Source organism: Salvelinus namaycush, chromosome 7 (assembly GCF_016432855.1).
Source record: "Salvelinus namaycush isolate Seneca chromosome 7, SaNama_1.0, whole genome shotgun sequence".
Classification (NCBI taxonomy): Eukaryota; Metazoa; Chordata; class Actinopteri; order Salmoniformes; family Salmonidae; genus Salvelinus; species Salvelinus namaycush.
The window spans coordinates 57,628,862-57,651,368 of NC_052313.1; positions in this window are offsets into that span (position 1 = coordinate 57,628,862).

The following is a 22,507-nucleotide window of genomic DNA, read 5'->3' on the forward strand; positions in this document are numbered from 1 at the left end:
TATATTATAAAAATATATGTAAGTGTATCTGCATAATAAGTTCATGAAATAATAAAACAATGTTGAGTGCTGGACAACCCTCCTCCTAGAGAGATAGGCACAGTAAGCTTTTGCTCCAGCCTTGATGAAACATCATTGTACTAATCAGCAGCTCATCAGCTCCTTGATTAGCTGAATCAGCTATGTTAGAGTGGGGTTGGAGAAACAACCTGCATACTCTGTTGCTCTCTATCGCTCTAGAACAGGGGTGGGCAATTCCAGTCCTCGGGGGCCTGATTGGTGTCACAGTTTTGCTCCAGCCCCAGCTAACACACCTGACTCTAATAATCACCTAATCATGATCTTCAGTTGAGAATGACATTTGATTAATCAGCTGTGTTTGCTAGGGAAGGAGAAGAAGTGTGACACCAATCAGGCCCTGGAGGACTGGAGTTGCCCACCCCTGCTCTAGAAGGATCTGTCCTGGGGCTGCACAATGAAGGTGATTTGGTTGGTTTCCCCAGGTCAGCAACATATGGATGACTGAACGGTTGACTGATTTCCGAGTGACTGTTCTCTGGCTGTCCCCTCATCCTGGTTAGATGTTAACTGCCTGCTGTAGTATGTCTCAAGGATCAATTCATGGTTCAATTCAACTGGACGATGTAAAAGCACTACTCAGATGCTTCCAAGAAGTGTGTCCTTGTGTTTGTGTGTCTGTTTGTGACTGAATCTGTCTCTCTGTCAGTGTGGGTTCTCATCCCAGAAAGTTGTGTTTCATTCCAGAAAGTTGTCCACTCCCCTATGCCCTTGGTCACTCCCCATCACAGATCCGAGAAGACATGGCTAGGTGTAAGCTAGCAATAGCTCCAGCTTGTTTCCGCCATATTGCTTTCACCTATCCAGTCCTATCAGATCTGTGAAGAGGTAGAAAACGAGGACATAGGGAAAGGAACATCTTTCTGGAATTTAACCCATCCCAGTCTACCTGTGGTATAGGGTGAAGTTGCCCCTTTACGCTGATCTTCAGTCAGTTTTGCATTTCCCCCACTAATGGTAAAGGTTAGAATTGGGGGAGGGGAAGCTGATCCTAGATCTGTACCTAGGGGAAACCCCAGAGCCCTACCTGTCTGAGGATGAAGCTAGTGGAGGTGGTGCTGCCATCAGACCTCTTCAATCGGCTTCGCCTGGAGTAGGTCCCTCGGTTCACCTGTGTGGGATCAGACAAACAGCACAACCAACCAAGTCCTTCTCAAGGGGAATCAAGCTAAAGAACAACAGAAACATGAACAGAAAAAAAAAAAAATACATAATGGTACAGTACACAGCAGTTGCTGATGGAATTGCTGTCCGTGTTACATCTTACTGTATTCCATAGTTCTATTCTATTCTGTTCTATTCTATAACTTGGTATGTGTACTCCGAGTCAGTATTCATGTCATAAGAATGAATTCCCCTCAACCATGACCACAAATTGGGGAAAACATTATTTCCCATTGACCCCCAATGTAAAAGAGTCAACTTAGTCATAATTTTTTTGTTATACAGAAATAACAAAACAATCTGAAGAGCTGCTGTGTTGTTCAATGTACAAGTAAACAGGTCAAAAATCCTGACCTATGGTTTGCAATGCTCCCATGTATGGAAAACGAGCGTGCGAGAAGACCTCTGTGGCTTCAGGCTATTCACTGTGGAAGAGTGGGAAATTGTGGAGACCCAGTGTCCAAGTAGACTACACGTAGCTATGTGTGTCGATAACATTTCATCACAGGTAAGACATTTAACTTGTTTAGTAGTCCGTTTTTATCTCCACTCACTACTTCTAGATTTATATTCCATTTCTTTGTGTTGTTGGTCTTGGATAGCTTAATGTTCTGGTTGGTAGCTAGCTAGCACTCAGTCACATGGCTAACATTAGCGACATAGGACCATGCCTCAGGACTACCTGGCCTGATGACTCCTTGCTGTCCCCAGTCCACCTGGTCATGCTGCTGCTCCAGTTTCAACTGTTCTGCCTGCGGCTATGGAACCCTGACCTGTTCACCGGACGTGCTACATTGTCCCAACCCTGCTGTTTTCAACTCTCTCGCTCTACCGCAAACTGCTGTTTCAACCTCTGAATGCCTGGCTATGAAAAGCCAAGTGACATTTACTCCTGATTTACTGACCTGTTGCACAATCTACAACCACTGTGATTATTATTTGACCCTGCTAGTCATCTATGAATGTTTGAACATCTTGGAGAACAATCTGGCCTTAATGGCCATGTACTGTTTTAATCGCTACCCGGCACAGCCAGAAGAGGACTGGCCACCCCTCAGAGCCTGGTTCCTCTCTAGGTTTCTTCCTAGGTTCCTGCCTTTCTAGGGAGTTTTTCCTAGCCACCGTGCTTCTACATCTGCATTGCTTGCTGTTTGTGGTTTTAGGCTCGGTTTCTGTATAGCACTTTGTGACATCTGCTGATGTAAAAAGGGCTATATAAATACATTTGATTGATTGATTGATGAAGGAAGCTCTACAATATTACGTTTTTCTAAGTAGTGAGAATGCTTGGGAGCAGGCAATGTTGAAAAGGAATCATTAGACATGTTGTACTTTTCTTAAATGTAGTTTTGTAATTGTTTAAAACAAGCAGACAACAAGATAATTGTGTTTGAATAAGTCTAGTTTTTCCTGTGAGCCAATGGGGTAACCAAGGGTTGTTTTCCCCACAGGTGGGCGGGGCCGCAACATTCTATTTAATACCAACTGGGAGTATCAATTAGTCTATCTATTCTATATATTGATGTCAGGAGATTCCTGTCGCATTTGTCCTCTGTGATCCTGTCAGGCTATGGAAGACTGTGTCTGTGTGTGTGTGTGTGTGTGTGTGTGTGTGTGTGTGTGTGTGTGTGTGTGTGTGTGTGTGTGTGTGTGTGTGTGTGTGTGTGTGTGTGTGTGTGTGTGTGCATGGGGGTCTCAGTGTGAGAACAGTCAGAGCAGCCCGGTGACATCGCCCCCCATAGGGCAGACATGACACTGGCGGCAACATGACACCTACAGGCCAATTACAACCCCCCAATCACAACCCCCCATCTCTCTCTAGCCAGCCAATGTCATCCCAACATAGGAGAGATGTAACTTACTGTAGATCTGTAGTAGTACTAGTAATGTTATGTAGGCTAGTAATATGTCCACGATAACATTGAAATTCAAGGAAATAATGATCTATAAGGGTTGCAAAATTCTGGCAACAATTCCCAAAATCCCCAGGTTTTCCCTTGGAACATTCCTGGAATCAGGAGGGAATATGCAGGAAATCCAAAAACCTCCAACCAGGATTTATGAAAAACCTGAGGATTTGGGGAAGATTTACGGAAATGTTCAACCCTATCTATAATGAAGACTTTCACTGTTTCCGACTTTCATTAGCAAGTCTCTAAAAGGGCCAAATATAGGCCTATCCTGAACCTCTAAGGGGCAGGTTAATTATCTAGCAGTGATTTGCTCCACTTATGGCTAAGTCTCCAGAGTTAGTAGCAATGTCACTATTAAAATATCAGAACCTACTTTTCCCATGAATCTACACCAAATAGGGCCATCTTAACTGGGTCACGTTAGTCACTGGGTGTCCCTTTGTCTTGTATTGCATCTTGCTGCGGTGTGGCCATAATTAGGTGAAAACACTTGGTTAGAAATCACATAGGTTAGGAAATAACACGTTACATGTTTCATAAAACCAGCAAAAAAATAGGGCATGCTGTCTGTTAAACATCTTACCAAATGTGACTTATAGCACATGTATTACTTAGTCTAGTAATTACTAGGTGAAGCTAGGATATTTTGGACACTCTTCTTTGATTTAAAACAACATTCAGTAGCCTAGACACTAAATGTTGAGATTGTATGATAAAACATTCCAAAACAGCATGAGGCACGGTGTGTAGTAAAACAAGGAATTCAAAAAGTGCCAAAGTTGTTTTGCTTGAAAACAAAACTGTTTGAGGAGAATAGTTACAGTGACTGTCTATCTTCTCCCGTTGGTGTGACCTACCTGAAAGCTGGTCGCTTGGATGCCCTCGCCGATCTTATTCCGAATGTAGATGTGTCGAGACTGCATTTCGGCCAGAACATCGGTCCAAATGGGTGGTTGCTGCCTCTCTGGCCCAGCCCAGTGGAAGTGTGGTGGAGTGTGGTGTACTTGCTCCAGCTTCAAGCCCCTGCAATATCCTCTGGTACTTGTCGAACAACACGTCTGTCCTGCTTTTTACCTTGTGACAGGTGCTCACGGCGCGCGCGCACTGTCTGCAACTGCTGCTTCGCGCCACTGCAACTCGCTCGAGCCACTCTACAGCGGAAGTGAGAGGAGATTACTTTTCTTTACATCTTCACTGGATAAAATATGGCTAGCAGCGTCTTTTGGGATTTAATCCCTTTGTGCGCGTCAATGGGTTTATTCTTGTAAAAAAAGCTGTACATTTTGTCACTAGGCTAATTATTATCGGTTTGCCGAAGGCATCTTCCTAAACAATTGACAATCCCTTGTCTGTTTCAGCCCAAAGCGGCCCTGCCACTTGCTATAAAGCTGAGAGATGGAGCTGTGGAATTGTAACCTGACAGTCCATCCATGAGATCAACATGATTGTTTTAAACATAGGCTATAGGTAGCCTAAACTGGTCCCCTGGCTAATCTTGCATCTATAGATGGGAGTGCCCTTAGTGCCAACGAGATGAACCTGAGTAGACATTGTTTACAAATGTCTGAGGATGACAAACAAACAATAGGCATAAAGACTCATAATACCATTTTATATATTGTTTATGATAGTGTAGGTGTAGGCCTACTTAACTTACTTGTACTAAGATCATTAGCCATGTATTCTTCATCAATGTCATTATCAATAGAACATCGTTCAGATTGTGCATTTAAACATCTATTTTTGTTTAATGAAGGTCTATAATGGTATTGTAGAAATGTAATGCCTGAATTATTTTTCCTGTTACAAAATCTTATCCTTGAATCCAATATATTTCGCTCCTATGTTGATCCATCTATTGACTCAGAGCACTGGATCAGGGCCTAGTCTGGTGTTTGCCCTGGGAGACATTTCCTTTTTTAGTCTGTTAGCTTATTTCTTATTTGGCAGTTGCTGTGAATGTTTGGAGAGGTTTTATTTCTTCAGTTTTCCCCCAATATTGGCGATTTAGGCCTAACCTTTTTGCCAGAAGAGGGCAGTATTACAAAAGCTATTAAATGACATGCTAAATGTATTGTTTGACGACTGTGACAATGGGAACCGTACTCAGTAGAGTATCTAATAATGGTTTTGGTTTATTGCAAGTCTAAAAATGACTGTTTGCTATAAACACTAAGATCTGAGGAAAATGGGTTTATCTTTGTTTTGTGGAGTAATGGAATAATAATAATTAATGGAGTAAGATGGAGTAAAATTGAGCCGACAGGGCAGCCGTGCTTTTAGTTCCTAGGCAACTTTGCAGTTGATGAAATAGCCTACAGGGAGAAGATGAGTGCCCTGGAAGTGTGGTGCCAGGAAAATAATCTCTCCCCCTACGTCAAAAAAACAAAGGAGCTGATCGTGGACTTTAGGAAACAGCAGAGGGAGCACCCCCGTATCCACATCGACGGGGCCGCAGTGGAGAAAGTGGAAAGCTTCAAGTTCCTCGGCGTACACATCACTGACAAACTGAAATGTTCCACTCACACAGACAGTGTGGGGAAGTAAGCGCAACAGTGCCTCTTCAACCTCAGGAGGCTGAAGAAATTTGGCTTGACACATAAAACCCTCACAAACTTTGACAGATGCACAATTGAGAGCATCCAACTGCACTGCCCGCAACCGCAGGGCTCTCCAGAGGGTGGTGCGGTCTGTCCAACGCATCACCGGGGGCAAACTACCTGCCCTCCAGGACACCTACAGCACCCGATGTCACAGTAAGGCCAAAAAGATAATCAAGGACAACAACCACCCGAGCCACTGCCTGTTCACCCCGCTATCATCCAGAAGGCGAGGTCAGTACAGGTACATCAAAGCTGGGGCCGAGAGACTGAAACATAGCTTCTATCTGAAGGCCATCAGACTGTTAAATAGCCATCACAAGCACATTAGAGGCTGCTGCCCTATATACATAGACTTGAATTCACTGGCCACTTTAATAATGGAACACTAGTCACTTAATGTTTACATATTTTGCATTACTCATCTCATATGTATATACTGTATTGTATTCTATTCTACTGTATCTTAGTCTATGCCGCTCTGACATTGCTCGTCTAAATATTTATATATTCTTAATTCCATTCCTTTACTTTAGATTTGTGTGTATTGTTGTGAAATGGTTAGATATTACTTGTTAGATATTAGTGCACTGTTGGAGCTAGAAACACAAGCATTTTGCTACACCCGTATTAACATCAGCTAAACACGTGTATGTGACCAATAACATTTGATTTGATTTGAGATTAATTCACTTTTGTCAGGTAAGCTGGCTGAACTTCCAGCCTATGGCTTAAGTCTGCCACCATAGAAATAGGATCAATGCACTCCCCTTTGACAGGGTCACTCTTTTTTTTTCTCTGAAGAAGAATACAATTAAATAATTTATCAGAGGAGGTGTGATAACCAAGCTCTTCAATTTCAACAGCCTTACCCCACCCCTTTGCTTGGTAAGATGAGCGATGGGCTAGAGAATCTGATTGTCTCTTCAAAGGAGCAATCTCCAATTCAAACAATAACAAAGCGGCACCCTGCCACTATTTTGGTGAAAAAAGCATAGGGATGGAGCTGGAGAAATGTAACCACTCTCAAATTCATAGACAGAGCTATGAATGCAAGGACTGACTCCATAATATCAAAGTTATAGTAAAAAAAAAAATACAGTACTTGTTTACAATTAAATTGTTTACAAACAAAGGAGTAAAACATGCTTATATTTTTGGTTCTGTGGGTTATACAGTTGAACAAAGCTCATGAGACGTTTATAAGTTATATTCCTGAAGAATCATGGCTAATATATAAATAATTTAAAAGTCCAAAAATGGATGTAGCAATCATAAATTGCCCCTTTAACAGAGTGTGTCAGGGTGAGTAGAGATGACAGGTCTAGTCCATGTCTTATTTAGTGTGATGGTGACTGAGTGTGTATTTATATTCACACAGTTGGGTATTTGTCAGAGGGGCACCGTAGCTGAACTTGGTCTGCCTTTCACTGACTGGGGAGAGGGGTTTGTTAAGGTATTCTTCGCTATAGGACTGCTGGTGCAATGTCTGCACTCCATAGAGTGACTGTCTTACTCTAAAAGGGCCAACAAAGACTGTCTTTATTATAAAATTCCTGCTTGTTTCAGAGGGGCCATTTTTGTCTTGACAGTATTATTCACATGAATTCTGAGAAGAAGCTATGTTTGATCCTGCTCTCACTGTCTGTTGAAAATAGTCAAAGAAAGAGGAATTGGAAGAGGATTGAGTTATGTGTAGGCTATAAAGTTGGGCTGTTATGTGTAGACTATAAAGTTGGGCTGTTATGTGTAGGTTATAAAGTTGTGTTGTTATGTGTAGGCTATAAAGTTGTGTTGTTATGTGTAGGCTATAAAGTTGTGTTGTTATGTGTAGGCTATAAAGTTGTGTTGTTATGTGTAGGCTATAAAGTTGTGTTGTTATGTGTAGGCTATAAAGTTGGGTTGTTATGTGTAGGCTATAAAGTTGTGTTGTTATGTGTAGGCTATAAAGTTGGGCTGTTATGTGTAGGCTATAAAGTTGTGTTGCTATGTGTAGGCTATAAAGTTGGGTTGTTATGTGTAGGCTATAAAGTTGTGTTGCTATGTGTAGGCTATAAAGTTGGGCTGTTATGTGTAGGCTATAAAGTTGGGTTGTTATGTGTAGGCTATAAAGTTGTGTTGTCATGTGTAGGCTATAAAGTTGGGTTGTTATGTGTAGGCTATACAGTTTGGTTGTTATGTGTAGGCTATACAGTTTGGTTGTTATGTGTAGACTATAAAGTTGTGTTGCTATGTGTAGGCTATAAAGTTGGGTTGTTATGTGTAGGCTATACAGTTTGGTTGTTATGTGTAGGCTATAAAGTTGGGCTGTTATGTGTAGGCTATAAAGTTGTGTTGCTATGTGTAGGCTATAAAGTTGGGCTGTTATGTGTAGACTATAAAGTTGTGTTGCTATGTGTAGGCTATACAGTTGTGGTGTTATGTGTAGACTATAAAGTTGGGTTGCTATGTGTAGGCTATAAAGTTGGGCTGTTATGTGTAGGCTATAAAGTTGTGTTGCTATGTGTAGGCTATAAAGTTGTGGTGTTATGTGTAGGCTATAAAGTTGTGTTGCTATGTGTAGGCTATAAAGTTGGGTTGTTATGTGTAGGCTATACAGTTTGGTTGTTATGTGTAGGCTATAAAGTGTTGTTGTTATGTGTAGGCTATAAAGTTGTGTTGTTATGTGTAGGCTATAAAGTTGTGTTGTTATGTGTAGACTATAAAGTTGGGTTGTTATGTGTAGGCTATAAAGTTGTGTTGTTATGTGTAGGCTATAAAGTTGTGTTGTTATGTGTAGACTATAAAGTTGGGTTGTCATGTGTAGGCTATAAAGTTGTGTTGTTATGTGTAGGCTATAAAGTTGTGTTGTTATGTGTAGGCTATACAGTTTGGTTGTTATGTGTAGACTATAAAGTTGTGTTGTTATGTGTAGGCTATAAAGTTGTGTTGTCATGTGTAGGCTATAAAGCCTGGCATGGCTTCACATACTGTATACTGTATACTGTAGAAAATACATGTTGTATTTTACCAAGCAACCGTTTTGTGCTCTAGATTAAAGCTAATCAAAGCTAAGAAATCTATCCCTTTACTCTCAGAAAAGTCCCCAAAAACTAGAGTTTTCATGATGACATCAAGACATCCGTTGAAAGACATCATATTCTGTCTTTTGTCAGAAGGAAACAAACAGAAAGATGTGAGTCCCTTTACACCTTTAGGGTATCAAACTCATTCCACGGGGGCCGAGTGTCTGCGGGTTCTCACTCTTTCCTTGTACTTCATTGGTCAATGAAGGTCACTGATTGGTTAGGAACTCCCCTCACCTCGTTGTCTAGGTTTTAATTGGACACAAATTGAACGGGACCAGCAGACACTCGGCCCTCCATGGGATGAGTTTTACACCCCTGAGTCTACACTTTTAGGGTGCCATCTCTATTAGGCTGTGTGAGCCCTCAGTTCTCCTCAACACTGAATCTCACACCCTGACCAGATAAGTAAAGGGCCAAAACCAATCTGTCTTAGACTGGAGGTCTGCCTGTGGATGGTCTGATCTAATCATCTCAGAGTGAGAGAAAAAAGTTCAGTTGGCTTCAGTCCCTGCATCAGTCACAGTGTGCTGCTGTGACAATGTGAGGAGGAACACAAAGCAATGCTTTGTCCAGTATATTAGGAGCTCAGACTGTATCCCTCCACCTCTCAGGAGCACTATGCAGGGACTGCCAGACAAATTGGCCTACTTTGCCAGATGATGATAAGAAGTGTGATTGGTGTGCCTGGTGTGTTACCATACAAGCTAGTCATATCCACTGACCCCAGGAAGAGTAGCTGCTGCTTTTGCAACAGCTAATGGGGATCCTAATAAAATACCAAATACCAAAGGTTTCTAGGAATGACAGAGTGATCCAGAGGTGAAAGGAGTTATTAGTAGAGTTGGTAAAGTATAAGAGACTTGAGTAGTGTGTGTGTGTGTGTGTGTGTGTGTGTGTGTGTGTGTGTGTGTGTGTGTGTGTGTGTGTGTGTGTGTGTGTGTGTGTGTGTGTGTGTGTGTGTGTGTGTGTGTGTGTGTGTGTGTGTGTGTGTGTGTGTGTGTGTGTGTGTGTGTGTGTGTGTGTGTGTGTGTGTGTGTTTGTGTGTGTGTGTGTGTGTGGTTGTATCTGGAGCCATGATCTTTGTTGTAAGAGGATGTCTTAGATTCAGGAGAGAATAGAGACAAAGGTCTGATTGAAAGAGCCCTTTCATAGAAAGGTTCTTCATTTATTAAGTAGGAAAATGTAATTAACTACTGCCTATGTCTCTCTCCCTGACAATGAGGCTTCTGTCCCATCCAGACACATATCCTTCTGAAATATAAATAGTCAAATAAAGTCTTCTCTCTGAACCTCGTCACGACTTCCGCCGAAGTCGGGTCCTCTCCTTGTTCGGGCGGCGCTCGGCGGTCTTCTAGCCATCGTCGATCCACTTTTCATTTTCCATTTGTTTTGTCTTGTGTTTCCACATACCTGGTTTCAATTCCCGCATTTACTTGTTGTGTATTTAGCCCTCTGTTCCCCCCCATGTCTTTGTGTGGGATTGTTTATTGTAGTGCTTGTGCACGTTCCCCGTGAGCGCACGACAGGTTATTTTTGTGCCCATTTATCTTGTTGTTCTGGATGCCGTTGGTTTTGCTTAATAAATCTCCGGTTATTACCCAGTTCTGCTCTCCTGCTCCTGACTTCTCTGCCGCCAATTACGCACCCCGCTACACCTCTGCTGTAAATAGTCAAATGAAGTCTTCTCTCTGGAACCTCTGCTGTAAATAGTCAAATGAAGTCTTCTCTCTGAACCTCTGCTGTATATAGTCAAATTAAGTCTTCTCTCTGAACCTCTGCTGTAAATAGTCAAATGAAGTCTTCTCTCTGAACCTCTGCTGTAAATAATCAAATGAAGTCTTCTCTCTGAACCTCTCCTGTAAATAACCAAATGAAGTCTTCTCTCTGAACCTCTGCTGTAAATAGTCAAATGAAGTCTTCTCTCTGAACCTCTGCTGTAAATAGTCAAATGAAGTCTTCTCTCTGAACCTCTGCTGTATATAATCAAATGAACCTCTGCTGTTTCTCTTTTTGCTCACCTTTTGATTTCGTTACTTTTAGGTTTATGATCCAACCCAACATGACAGCTGCCCAAGATCACCTCAACCCCCCCTCTCTCTTTGCCCCAGATAATGATAAGAGTGAGACAACTAGTCTGGCCTCAGTTATCTTAAAAAACAGACACAAATTCACATTCAATTACATGAAATCCACATATCGGTAAGCTGCTGGAAAGCAAACCCACATTAGAGCTCATCCTTGCCGTTCTCCATTTTAAGCCTTTTAAAGTCATTAACTGAATTTTATCTCAAATCATACGTTAGCGCCTAATAAAATGACATGGAATATGTGATTAGCTGAGAAATCCCCTAGAACAAAAAGAAACCTTCAAGTGATTTAACATGGTCGTTGTTATTGTGCGAGGGGGGATAGCACCCTCTCTCCACTATTCACATAAATGTCTGGGAGCCACAGGAGGTTGGTAGCACCATAATTGGGGAGGATAGGCTCGTGGTAATGACTGGAGCGGAATCAGTGGAATGGTATCAAATACATCAAACACATGGTTTCCAGGTGTTTGATGCCATTCCATTTGTTCCGTTCCTGCCTTTATTATGAGCCACTCTACCCTCAGCAGCCTCCTGTGCTGGGAGCATTATGTCTTCCCATGTTAAGAGAAAGTTTGATCAGACAAATCCACTAACAAGCGTTAGTTGTGGATTACTCAACTTTCAAGTGAAGGATTAATCTGTTTTTGCTCTCCTTTTTAGAGTCTTTCAGGGGGGTTATTGGAGTCATTGTGCCAACATCTTAACACATGCAAGAGCCAAAGTGTCAGCTGTTTTGTAAATTGTAACTAGTCTGTACAGTTGAGAGCACAGATCAAAGCACAGGTGGAAATCTGTGCCACAACATACATTAAACATTTGTTCCGTTCACTCAGCCATGATAGACTAGGCAACACCTCTCTGTATCAGAGGGGTTGGGTTAAATGCGGAAGACACATTTCGGTTGAATGCATTCAGTTGTGCAACTGACTAGGTATCTCCTTTCTCGTTCCCTGGCAGTGTGGTGTACTCTCAGTCAGGTGAGTGGGTCAACCTTGACATAGAATAGAATAGAATAGAACAGAATAGAATATTACTTTATTGTCCCCTGGTTAGAACGGCAGTTCATCTTCTGCCTTTCCCATTCCCCAGGATTCACACACACGTTGAGAGGCACAGGGTCAGCAGCAATGCAGCGCGCTTGGATGCAGAGCAATTGTGTGTGTGTGTGGGGGGGGGGGGGGGGGGGGGGGGGTTAAGTGCCTTGCTCAAGGGCATAACGGCAGGAGATGGTGCATAGGCCAAAGCAAGGTTGTTGTACCTGCAGTACCTCAGCCATTATGTAAACAACAACAGGTTAGGTTTCTAATAGCTCTGCAGTAAAAAGCTTTATTGCACTCCTCTCTGCTTTTGACCGTGTGCGTGTACGCGCGTGTGTGCGTGCGTGCGTGTGTGTGTGTGTGTGTGCGTGCATGCTTGTCAAGGAAGTGCTGACACGAGTTTCAAGGAGGACAAACGCTAAACTAACATTTAAACGCAGGAGAACGACACAGTGAAACTCTGAGTGATGACAGTGGTGCTTCCAGCTTTAAAGACTGATATACAATCCTGTCCAAGGGCAACGTGTAGTAGTGCCATCCATCTCAATGAAGTTACTCAGAGTAAAGGGAGGGAGAGTGAAGACAAAACAGCTGAATGAAACACTCAGCGAACGTCCTCCATCACCTGTTCAATATTTATGTGGCGATGCTCTACTTTTATACAAGGTGAGTGAGTGAGTGCTCAGTGGAAAAGTGAGTGCTCAGTGGAAAAGAAGAGGGGGCACAGGAGGAAGAGGGAGAAGTGGAGGGTTAAAGTTGTAAATATGTACTGTACTTTACAGGAGGGTTAAAGTTGTAAATATGTACTGTACTTTACAGGAGGGTTAAAGTTGTGAATATGTACTGTACTTTACAGGAGGGTTAAAGTTGTAAATATGTACTGTACTTTACAGGAGGGTTAAAGTTGTAAATATGTACTGTACTTTACAGGAGGGTTAAAGTTGTAAATATGTACTTTACAGGAGGGTTAAAGTTGTAAATATGTACTGTACTTTACAGGAGGGTTACAGTTGGAAATATGTACTGTATTACAGTAGGGCTAATCTGACTGTGAACTAGCCATCTGTGTCCTTGTTCCACAGTATATTACCTCACATACTACTGGTGATGTACTGGTGATGTACTGGTCACATACTACCAATGTACTGGTGATGTCTCAGTTGGGAAAGGACTGGCTTGTGATGATGTACTGGTGTCATACTACCAATGTACTGGTGATGGGACAGTTGGAAAAGGACTGGCTTGTGGTGATGTACTGGTCTCATACTACCAATGTACTGGTGATGGGACAGTTGGAAAAGGACTGGCTTGTGATGATGTACTGGTGATGGGACAGTTAGAAAAGGACTGGGTTGTGATGATGTACTGGTGATGGGACAGTTAGAAAAGGACTGGGTTGTGATGATGTACTGGTGATGGGACAGTTAGAAAAGGACTGGGTTGTGATGATGTACTGGTGATGGGACAGTTAGAAAAGGACTGGCTTGTGGTGATTTTTAATCTTGATCTGCTGATTGTATTGGTCTTCTCTTCCAGAGGCATATCATATCAACACACTTAATCACAACCACATTCTGATAGCATCCTGTTATTACACACACACACACACACACACACACACAGGCAAGCACACACGCGCAAGCACACGCACACACGCAAGCACACACACACCCACACAGACACACACACCTCTTCTGCAAAGAGTAAACCTTATCTCCATATCAAACACCACTCAATAACCTAATCCATTTTCTCCAATTAGCTGTGTTTATTTGACTAATTCCTAAAATAATTGGATATGTGGTAATCCTATGAGTGTGTCCACACTGTCAGAGAGACTTGTTAATGAATGGTCAGGTGAGGCACTCAGCCCTACCTGTGTCCTTCACAAAGTCCCTAGACCCCACTAATGTGACTCAGACACTGGGGCCATCAGCCCTCTCTCTCTCTCCCCCTCTCTCTGTCCTCCTCCCCCCCTCTCTCTCTCCTCCTCCTCTCCCCTCTCTCTCCTCCTCCTCCTCCCCCTCTCTCTTTCTCTCTCCTCCTACTCCCCCCTCTCTCTCTCCCCTGCTCCCCCCTCTCTCCTCCTCCCGCTCTCTCTCTCCTCCTCCCCCTCTCTCTCTCCTCCTCCTCTACCCCCTCCACCCTCTCTCTTTCTCCCCCCCCCGCCCCTCTCTCTCTCTTTCAGCCCCATCTCTCCATCTCCACTCCATTAAGCTGGTAATTAGAGGGTCATTACAGCATCACCGTAAATAGAAAGCCCATTATGGCTCTAACACACTACTGCAGGATGATTGCATCGTAGGTCGACCCATTGTTTACTTACGATATCGAGCACCATCCTCATCCAATAGAACACATCATCTCACTGACCTTCCTCTGGTGCCGTTTCAAAAGTTCTCAAAAGTTTTAAAGTTTTTTCACTCAAGCGTTTGATTGAGCCAGACTAGAGTGCTAGATGAGGGGGGGTTGCAGTTTGTACCTTTGGGACTATTCTATTGGTTATATTGCTGCCAGGCCAGCTCCGTCAAGTGCAGCTAAATGATCTGATAGAAGGTAAAGAACTCTATTCTGAGTTCGTATTGCTTGTCCATGAGAGCTCCGTCTGGAGGGCATACACACACACAACCGCGCACACACACACACACACACACACACAAAACCACACACACACTAATCTCCTATATAAAAGTGAACTCTGTCTCACTGGTGGATCGATGATTCAGACCAGGTTTGGTTGTTGCTGTTTTTTTGAGTCCCTCTCCTCTGATGATGTCATACTTCAGGACCAAAGCCCAGCACAGAGATAGGGTCTGCGTCCTAAATGGCATCCTATTTCCTATATAGTGCACTACTTTTGACCAGGACCCATAGTGCTCTCGTCAAAAGTAGTGCACTATGTAGGGATTAGGGTGCCATTTGCGACACAGCCTGGGAGTCCTTAGGGAATGAGGACTGGGAATAGCGCCACAACAACCCCAAAATCAGCCTCACCGGTTCATTGGGATAGAGGAATGTACTGTAGTTAAGGCCGGTCAGCACTGGTGCCATGGAGTTCTCTACCATCCCCGCAGGTGATAGCGTCACTAAATACTGCTGAACAAATTAGTGAAGGTGTGGTGTTGGGACAAACTGTAAGTGGTTCCAGAGTACCGATAATGACTTCCAGTCATTTTTTATTGTTTTCATTTCAAACAAAAGTTAGCATTTATATGGTATTTTCCCTGCAAGAGTAAGGCTGAAAGAATAGTCTTTGTGCCCTGTATAATCCTACATGGTAGGGATGTACAGGGTAGGACTGTGTGTGTGTGTGGTAAGTTATATTAGGCAGCAGTATGTGTGGTAGGGTTATACTGGGCAGGAGTGTGTATGTACCTGGTAGGATTAAACTAGGTAGGAGAGTTTACCAGGTAAAGTTACACTAGGTAGGAGAGTTTACCAGGTAAAGTTACACTAGGTAGGAGAGTTTACCAGGTAAAGTTACACTAGGTAGGAGAGTTTACCAGATAAAGTTATACTAGGTAGGAGAGTTTATCAGGTAAAGTTACACTAGGTAGGAGAGTTTACCAGGTAAAGTTACACTAGGTAGGATAGTTTACCATGTAAAGTTATACTAGGTAGGAGAGTTTACCAGGTAAAGTTATATTAGGTAGGAGAGTTTACCAGGTAAATTTATACTAGGTAGGAGAGTTTACCAGGTAAAGTTATACTAGGTAGGAGAGTTTACCAGGTAAATTTATACTAGTGTTTACCAGGTGAAATTATACCAGGTAGGAGAGTGTGTGTGAGTCAGTACTTTATGCCAGTCTCCCAGTGAAAGCCAGTCCATCTGAATGGCCACGGCTGAACCTCTCCTCTAAGCCACCTGCCCAGTGTATATAGGAAACACAAACCATGGATTAAGACCTTGTCCAGGGAAAGCTGGATTTCCTAGAACTGGGCCGGAGCCAGACGTTCCCGACGTTCACTTTTATCCCACGGGAGTGTTAATCCCGCCGGCCCAGCAGCGACCGGCTCCGCCCCGTAACTTTTACATTCTGAGTGTGATGAACTTGATCAAGGCACTGTAATTCTATCATTACTAATGTAGGAGCTTTCCTTTTAACCAAAGGAAAAAATGGATGGAGGAAATAGGAATCTTTAACGTGATCTCAATGACATGCATGTCTATGCACTGTTATGTAATGAACAGAAGGGCATGGGAAATAGGAATGGATTTTGATCGTCTACATTCAATTTCATTCATCTTAAATGACTGTTTGCCCGTAATTGCAAAAACATTTTGGGGGTTAGAGCATGTTTGAATCTTCATACAGTTAAGGTTATTTTTGTTTCACACATTAAACATTGTTTTATCAATTACATGAATCCAAACATTCTCACAGTAGCCTACATGAACAATGGAATTGAAATCTAGAGCCGTCGGTTTCTAAAAGTTACATAAAGCATAGTACCAAAACACATGAAACTGTGGACAGAGGTCACATAAAACATAGTACCAAAACACATGGAACTGTGTGGACAGAGGACACATAAAACATAGTACCAAAACACATGGAACTGTGGACAGAGGACACATAAAACATAGTACCAAAACACATGAAACTGTGTGGACAGAGGTCACATAAAACATAGTACCAAAACACATGGAACTGTGTGGACAGAGGACACATAAAACATAGTACCAAAACACATGAAACTGTGTGGACAGAGGTCACATAAAACATAGTACCAAAACACATGGAACTGTGTGGACAGAGGACACATAAAACATAGTACCAAAACACATGGAACTGTGTGGACAGAGGACACAGCCCATGTTGAGAGTGAGAACTTCAATCATTCATGAATCCACATCCCTGTAACCGTCTTCATAAAATATGAATTCAAACATTTTTAAAACTCGTGCAAGCGTTCAAACAGTGGACCCATGCCCGTCCATTCAGCTACCTCTCTTTGTCTCGCCTCAGTACCTTCCCCCTGTCTTTAGTGTGAATTATTAAGGAGCCATAGGGTTGGGGGAGAGGTAAAACACTCAAAGTAGAGAAACTTTGACCTTTGACCTCCTGCTCATTCCTCTGTGAATCCCATTCAGATGAGCGAACACCATCACCATCAGAATATAAGGCAGAGTCAAATTTGAATGAGGATGAAGAGAGAGAGCGACAGAGGCACGTGAGCACACACAGACACGTATGTACGACACAAACACACATGCGTACACACGCACACACACACACACTGCAGGACTGTTTTGCTAGCACAGACTGGAATATGTTCCGGGATTCATCCAATAGCATTGAGGAGTTTACCACCTCAGTCACCGGCTTCATCAATAAGTGCATCGAAGACGTCGTCCCCACAGTGACCGTTCGTACATATCCCAACCAGAAGCCATGGATTACAGGCAACATCCGCATTGAGCTAAAGGCTGGAGCTGCCGCTTTCAAGGAGCGGGACACTAATCTGGATGCTTATAAGAAATCACGCTATGCCCTCAGACGAACCATCAAACAGGCAAAGCGTCAATACAGGACTAAGATTGAATCCTACTACACCGGCAGGGCTTGCAAACTATTACGGATTACAAAGGGAAACCCAGCCGCGAGCTGTCCAGTGACGCAAGCCTACCAGATGAGCTTTATGCCTTTTATTCTCGCTTCGAGGCAAGCAACACTGAAGGATGCATGAGAGCACCATCTGTTCCGGACAACTGTGTGATCACGCTCTCCGCAGCCGATGTGTGCAAGACCATTAAACAGGTCAACATTCACAAGGTCGCGGAGCCAGACGGATCACCAGGACGTGTACTCGGAGCATGCGCGGACCAACTGGCAAGTGTCTTCACTGACATTTTCAACCTCTCCCTGACCGAGTCTGTAATACCAACATGTTTCCAGCAGTCCACCATAGCCCCTGTCCCCAAGAAAGCGAAGGTAACCTGCCTAAATGACTACCGCCCCGTAGCACTCACGTCGGTAGCCATGAAGTGCTTTGAAAGGCTGGTCATGGCTCACATCAACACATCAAACACCACAATCCCGTAAACCCTAGACCCACTCCAATTCGCATACCGGCAGTGGTTTAAAGTACTTAAGTAAAAATATTTTAAAGTACTACTTAAGTAGTTTTTTGGGGTATCTGTACTTTTTGACTATTTCTATTTTTGGCAAATTTTACTTTTACTTACTACATTCTTAAAGAAAGTATGTACTTTTTACTCCATACATTTTCCCTGACACCTAAAAGTACTCGTTACATTTTGACAGGAAAATGGTCCAATTTACACACTTATCAAGAGAACATCCCTGGTCATCTCTACTGCCCCTGATCTGGCGGACTCACTAAACACAAATGCTTTGTTCGTAAATGATGTCTGAGTGTTGAAGTGTGCCCCTGGCTATCCGTCAATAACAAAAAAACAAGAAAATTGTGCTGTCTGGTTTGCTAAATATAAGGAACTTGAAATTATTTATACTTTTACTTTTGATACTTAAGTACATTTTAGTAATTCCATTTACTTTTGATACTTAAGTATATTTAAAACCAAATACTTTTTTACTTTTACTCAAGTAGTATTTTACTGAGTGACTCACTTTTACTTGAGTCATTTTATATCAAGGTATCTTTACGTTTACTCAAGTATGACAATTGAGTTATTTTTCCACCACTGCATTCCGCCCCAACAGATCCACAGATGACACAATCTCAATTGCACTCCACACTGCCCTTTCCCACCTGGACAAAAGGAACACATATGTGAGAATGCTGTTCATTGACTACAGCTCAGCGTTCAACACCATAGTGCCCACAAAGCTCTTCACTAACCTAAGGACCCTGGGACTAAACACCTCCCTCTGCAACTGGATCCTGGACTTCCTGACGGGCCGCCCCCCAGGTGGTAAGGGTAGGCAACAACACATCTGCCACGCTGATCCTCAACACGGGGACCCCTCAGGGGTACGTGCTTAGTCCTCTCCTGTACTCCTTGTTCACCCACGACTGAGTGGCCAAGCACGACTCCAACACCATCATTAAGTTTGCTGACGACACAACAGTGGTAGGCCTGATCACCGACAAGGATGAGACAGCCTATAGGGAGGAGGTCAGAGACCTGGCCGTGTGGTGCCAGGACAACAACCTCTCCCTCAACGTGAGGAAGACAAAGGAGCAGGTCAAGAGTTTCAAGTTCCTTGGTGTCCACATCACCAACCAACTATCATGGTCCAAACACATCAAGACAGTCGTGAAGAGGGCATGACAACACCTTTTCCCCATCAGGAGACTGAAAAGATTTGGCATTGGTCCCCAGATCCTCAAAAAGTTCTACAGCTGCACCATCGAGAGCATCCTGACCGGTTGCATTACCTCCTGGTATGGCAACTGCTCGGAATCCGACCGTAAGGCGCTACAGAGGGTATTGCGTATGGCCCAGTACATCACTGGTACCAAGCTTCCTGCCATCCAGGACATATATACTAGGCAGTGTCAGAGGTATGCCAGAAAAATTGTCAAAGAGTCCAGTCCCCAAAGTCATAGACTTTTCTCTCTGCTACCGCACGGCAAGCGTCTCCGGAGCGCGCCCCCCCCCCCCCCCCCCCCCTCTGTTTTTACACGGCTACTTTTTGCTGTTTATTATCTATGCATAGTCACTTTACCCCTACCTATATGTACAAATTACCTCTACTAACCTGTACCCATTTTATTTAATTTTTTACTTTAGTTTATTTAGTAAATATTTTCTTAACTCTATTTCTAGAACTTCATTGTTGGTTAAGGGCTTATAAGTAAGCATTTCACGGTAAGGTCTACACCTGTTGGTTAAGGGCTTATAAGTAAGCATTTCACGGTAAGGTCTACACCTGTTCGGCGCATGTGACAAATAACATTTGCTTTAATTTGAAATTTGATTTAATTTGATTTTACACACATGGAACGCACGTGAACCCCTCATGAACCCCACATACAGATGTGAATACTGTATACACACTCACACGCATGCACACAGACACACACACACCACCACACTGATGATGAGTCGATATGGCAGTCCCCATCCAAACCCCGAGCAGACACATCTGGGAATCAACTGTCTGCAGATTTAGTCTGTAAGCTTGTCATCCTCCTATGTGTCAGCATAATCGCTCAGTGGACCATGATAGACCACTTTAATTGCATTTATATCATCGGATACTACCTAAAATGTCACATGAGAATTCCAAACTGGAGGAAAGGTGGTGCAGCCTACTTCAAGTTTATGTGTGTACTGTAATAGCAACAATGCAGTCCAGAACTGGACAGCATTATAGGCCCTTAGTCGAGATCACAAGTGTTTAAAGGCCTTTCTGAGTGACTAAATATTGTCCTGAGTGACTAAATATTGTCCTGTGTGACTAGGTATTTTCCTAAGTGACTAAGTATTGTCCTGAGTGACTAAGTATTGTCATGAGTGACTAAGTATTGTTCTCTGTGACCAAGTATTGTCCTGAGTGACTAAGTATATCCTAAGTGACTAAGTATTATCCTGAGTGACTAAATATTGTCTTGAGTATTGTCCTGAGTGACTAAGTATTGTCCTGAGCGACAAAATATTGCCCTGAGTGACTAAGTATTGTCCTAAGGGACTTAAGTATAGTCCTAAGTGACAAAGTATTTTCCCGAGGGACTAAGTAGTGTCGTGAGTATTGTCCTGAGTGACTAAGTGTTGTTCTTAGTGACTAAGTATTGAATTGAGTATTGTCCTGAGTGACTAAGTATTGTCCTGCGTGACTAAGTATTGTCCTGCGTGACTAAGTATTGCCCTAAGTGACAAAGTATTGTCCTGAGTGACCAAGTATTGCCCTGAGTGACGAAGTATTGTTTTGAGTATTGTCCTGGGTGACTAAGTATTGTCTTGAGTATTGTCTTGAGTGACTAAGTAGTGTCCTGAGTGACTAAGTATTGTCCTGAGTGACCGAGTATTGTCCTGAGTGACTAAGTAGTGTCTCGAGTATTGTCCTGAGTGACTAAGTATTGTATTGAGTAGTGTCTTGAGTGACTAAGTATTGTCCTGAGTGACTAAGTATTGTCTTGAGTATTGTCCTGAGTGACTAAGTATTTTCCTAAGTGACTAAGTTTTGTCCCCTCATCAGTCCCCTACTTAGCCCAAATCTATTGCTGTCTGCAGTGGAAGAAATCAGTGCCAATGACTTAAACGGCAGATTCTGCCGACTTATCAGTCCAGGATCCGTCCCAACAGTAAATAATGTTTAGTGAGCACTTAAAGAGATATGGATATTAGGGATGGCCTGTGTGTTTAATAATCCATACTCAGCTGAAATACATTTTTTACTCTGATATAAATCAGTTTACTTTAGCCAACACTAATGTCTCCTGGTATCGAATCTCAGCATTTCATTTTAACTTTAATTGAGTATCAATCAGTGAGCTAAATATGTGTGTGTGTGTGTGTGTGTGTGTGTGTGTGTGTGTGTGTGTGTGTGTGTGTGTGTGTGTGTGTGTGTGTGTGTGTGTGTGTGTGTGTGTGTGTGTGTGTGTGTGTGTGTGGCTATATTACCAGAGTAACAAGGTAAACGTTGACACTCCCAAGAGGTGGGTCAAAGGCCACACAGCCACGCTTGTTGAAGTCAGGTTATCCCAATGTTTGAAGTAAAAGTCAAAGACAATATTTTGGTGTGCGAGGCCCCTGGCTCACAGTGGAGTGCTATGCTGTCGGACAAGGGCCCCATTGATGCCTCTGGAGAGGAAAGTGAGGGGAGGTTTCCCAGGGGAGGTCCCTGGACTGTTGTATCTGAAGGGGTCTAGGAAGCTCTGCTGGCCAAACCAACCGTACTGTGATGGCGCAGATATTTTGCATGCGCACACATGCATATGTATGAGCAGGTGCCTGTGAGCAGTGGGTCTCTCTTTGGTGCTTCGAGTTGCATTTACCAATTGACTGGGATATGAGAGAGACAGACAGACAGACGGACAGACAGGCAGACAGGATGACAGGCAGGCAGAGACACAACAACGTGATGCAACAGAATGTAAACTATCAGGGCCTCCCGGGTGGCGCAGTGGTCTAGGGCACTGCATCGCAGTGCTAACTGCGCCACCAGAGTCTCTGGGTTCGCGCCCAGGCTCTGTCGCAGCCGGCCGCGACCGGGAGGTCCGTGGGGCGACGCACAATTGGGCTAGCGTCGTCCGGGTTAGGGAGGGTTTGGCCGGTAGGGATATCCTTGTCTCATCGCGCTCCAGCGACTCCTGTGGCGGGCCGGGCGCAGTGCGCGCTAACCAAGGGGGCCAGGTGCACGGTGTTTCCTCCGACACATTGGTGCGGCTGACTTCCGGGTTGGAGGCGCGCTGTGTTAAAGAAGCAGTGCGGCTTGGTTGGGTTGTGCTTCGGAGGACGCATGGCTTTCGACCTTCGTCTCTCCCGAGCCCGTACGGGAGTTGTAGCGATGAGACAAGATAGTAATTACTAGCGATTGGATACCACGAAAATTGGGGAGAAAAGGGGATAAAATTAAAAAAATAAAAAAATAAAAATAAAAGAATGTCAACTATCTGATAGGA